Source organism: Aethalodelphis obliquidens, unplaced genomic scaffold (assembly GCF_003676395.1).
Source record: "Aethalodelphis obliquidens isolate GAN/ISIS:26980383/991018 unplaced genomic scaffold, ASM367639v1 scaffold16, whole genome shotgun sequence".
In the NCBI taxonomy this organism is placed as follows: Eukaryota; Metazoa; Chordata; class Mammalia; order Artiodactyla; family Delphinidae; genus Aethalodelphis; species Aethalodelphis obliquidens.
In genome coordinates this window covers 1,778,196-1,781,971 of record NW_020837960.1, presented here as the reverse complement: position 1 = coordinate 1,781,971, position 3,776 = coordinate 1,778,196, and the positions used below count along the sequence as shown (strand labels likewise).

General features: G+C 43.1%; 1 pseudogene; it reads right to left on the bottom strand.

The window, feature by feature from the left end:
* Positions 1–231: 231 nt before the first annotated feature.
* Positions 232–982, bottom strand: LOC113625816 (transmembrane emp24 domain-containing protein 2 pseudogene; annotated as a pseudogene).
* Positions 983–3,776: the final 2,794 nt, after the last annotated feature.

Below are 3,776 nucleotides of genomic sequence, written 5' to 3'. Positions count from 1 at the left end.
TTGAACTGCAGGATAAGGGATCCCAAGAATGCAGTCATTTTAGTAAAGTACTATCCTGAACAAACTGCATTTTATGATGAAAACAAAAGGAAAGAAGATATAATAAGGACTATACACCTGTATTCCACTTACAGTGCTTGAGTTCTGGAAGGACCTGTATAATGAAGGCAGAATTCAAATATGAAATCATGCCAATCACATGTCAAATTTCACTATAACTTTCCTAAAAAAGTGTTTTCCCCCAATATCTATTAATCACAAAGAAACAGAAGCTGTGAATGTACAGTTCAGAAAATAAAAACGTAGAAACTAATGACATTATTATGACCAAGATGTTTGGTAAACAGTGAATTATGAGTTTGGGCTCATCAGGAAAAGGCTTTTTAAACAACCCTCTGGACTGCAAAAAAATCTCTTCAGGTAGTAGATCTGTCCCAATGTCATGGCAACTAGAACAAGAGCTTCAAAGAAGGACCAAAGGACCACTCTGCTGTTTGTGTTGTCATTGATTGCTCTGTGTATTCTCTCCCAAACTCCCCTGTTCATGCTTTACAGCTGTTATTGCCACTGCGAGCTCATTAGTCATTTCTTCTAGCTTGTTCTGGTGAGCTTCTGTTTCCATGTCTTGTCCTTAGGGGGCCTCCCCATTATCAATGGTGTACGTCACTATCTTTGGAGTCACGGTGAACACCCTACTGCTAAAACAAAACTTATATGTTCCATCCATGTGAGCAGCAAATGTGTATTTCCCACTGGACTCCCTGTCTGCCTTATAAATTCCTTTATTTTCAGGCCCTGTAGCCTCCACATTGATGTCCAGGAAGCCGCCCTCAGCTACCTCGAAGATGAGGCCCATCTTGGTGCCCGAGGTGACCCGTTTGAAGAAGCATTCCTCTGCGTGCGCATCGATGCTGACGAAGTAGCCCGAGACCGTGGCCAGGAGGGTGGCCAGGAGCACGGGAAGCTCAGCGAGCGTCACCATGGTGCTGCTGGGGCCAAAGCCAGCATCGCAACTGTGGCCTCCGGAGCTGCACCACCACAGCCTTCTCCTAATTTCCTACTTTTTTGATAAAGACTATAGATATGCCTTGACATTTCCTTCCCTCACTCCAGTGGAACATTTCCATGTCCACTCTGGAGACTAGTGCGCTCTAAACCCTTGCTGCTCGTACTGTGGTTTATGGACTAGCAGAATCAGCATCATCCCAAGAGCCTGTTAGAAATGCAACATCTCAGGCCCATCCTCAAATCTACCGCGTCAGAGTCTGCGTTTCAGCAAGATCCCCTAGAGAATCATACGTCGTTAACTTTTTTTTTTTAACATCTTTATTGGGGTATAATTGCTTTACAATGGTGTGTTAGTTTCTGCTTTATAACAAAGTGAATCAGTTATACATATACATATGTTCCCATATCTCTTCCCTCTTGCGTCTCCCTTCCCATCCCACCCCTCCAGGCGGTCACAAAGCACTGAACTGATAGCCCTGTGCTATGTGGCTACTTCCCACTAGCTATCTACCTCACATTTGGTAGTGTATATATATGTCCATGCGTTAACGTTTGAATGAACCTCTCCCTCGTGCGAAAGAGCCTAGAGGCTGGCGTTCTGCATGAAGAGTAGGGTTGGAAGATCCACCTTTCTTTGTGCAGTTTAATGCCCTTGCTTTCGGTTCTGTGCCTCACTCTCATCAGGATCTCTGTCTAGTGTCCCCCAAGCCCCCAACGTGGTCGATTTCTCCAGAAATGAAATTTCTTGTGGCATCATAGTTTTTCAAGCCTCAGTGTCTCACACAGATTCCTTCTCCTTTCCTCTGCCTGAAATTTCTTTCCCAATCCTTCTCTCCTTCACATGAGTCCTTTCAAGACCCAGTTCAGGTGGTATGATCTCAGGAACAGTTTCTCTGGCCTGGCCCCCTCTCCATCCCTCTACCATCACAAACCCACAGATCAACAGAAATGCCTCTTTAGGGGCACCCACCTCACCCAGTGCTTACGCCATCTTTTCACAGGTCCTGGTCATTGCTACCTTATCCCTCTCTTCGACTGAACTGTAAGCACTTAAAGGCCTTTGCTCCCTCAATACTTAGCACAAAGCCTGGCACAGGCACACAGGGAGGTTCCTAGTAAATAGCTGTCGAATAAATGTGTCTGAACTGACCTGAACCTTTAGCAGTTCTCTCACTTGTAGTGAAAGCGCAGGCACCTTGTAAACGTGTCTTCGGTTTTGCCCCGATGGTGTGGAGAGTCTCTCCAGGCTTCTTCTGCTCTGGATGGAATTTCTGCTCCCCTGGTTTCTTACCTGCTGTCTCACATCTGGACTTGGCCTCTCATTTTGGGCTCTGGAGCTGAAACCAGTTAGACTGCCTGCCTGACTTTCTATCTATTAATCTTGACCCTGAGTGCCGATTCTTGACCTCAGTTCAGCACTAGACAGAGAGCACCGTGAGCTCCTTGGTCCTCAGTCCCTCTAGTCAAACTGGGCTAATGAAAGAGAAGAGTGCAGTCAGGAGTGGATGGATTATGTTTAGGGAAAGCTATATTGTGGAAATAGGTCGTTGTTTTATTTTTATATTGTTTTGATGTATAGAGTTTGTTTTATCTTTGCTTTTGCCAGATTAACACAGTATTTATATAACCTTGTGTTTCTTTAGAATGACATTTTGTGGGGGCTTCCCTGGTGGCGCAGTGGTTGAGAGTCCGCCTGCCGATGCAGGGAACACGGGTTCGTGCCCCGGTCCGGGAAGATCCCACATGCCGCGGAGAAGCTAGGCCCGTGAGCCATGGCCGCTGAGCCTACACGTCCGGAGCCTGTGCTCCGCAAGGGGAGAGACCACAACAGTGAGAGGCCCGCGTACCGCAAAAAAATAAATAAATAAAAATAAAATAGAATGACATTTTGTGGAGAATGGGAAATTGTCATTTCATTCTTTCTTAGTCTAACCCTAGGCCACATGCCTGTGATAGAATTTTTTTCTGCAGACTTTTTGCAGGATTATATGAAATGAACATAAGATTTTTGCATTATTCCAAATAGTGTTTCACAAGCTGACCCTATATTTGCTATCCTCAACCTGAGATAAATATGCAAGAATTTACCATTCTGAATATAGTCTATTAATTTTCAACTTAATGACCTATTTCTACTTCAATCATAAATGCAAAAATGTATTAGCTTAAATTAGCTTTGTGTCTTATGTTTACACTTCTGTGTATTTATAAGCGTTCAACTAAAATGATAACTGAGAGACAGTCCCTCAGAATTGAGAAGTTATATGAGAAACTACCCACCTGATACCTTCTTTTGTTAAATTAAACTTTTTATTTAGAAATAATTGTAAATTCACATGCAGTTTATTCACATGCAGAATAAATGTAAATTCACATTGTAAGAAAAAATGCAGAGAAATCCTGTGTACCCTTTATCCAGTTTCTCCCCGTTGTAACATCTTATAAAACTATAATGCAATGTCACAATCAAAATACTAAGATGCCGAACACTTCTACTGCCACAAGTATTCTACATGTTACTTTTGTATAGGTTCACCGCTCGTCCCCTCCGCTATCACCCTCTCCTTAACGGCTGCCAACCACTAATCTGTTCTCCACTAGAGAACATATGGTAGTTGCATGTTTATTTTACTTTATTAAGAAACTGCTAAGCTGTTTTCCACAGTGACTGTACCATTTTACATTCCCACCAGTAATATTATGAGTGACTCAGTTTCTCCATATCTTCACCAGCATTTGGTGTTATCACTATTCTTTATTTTAGGGAT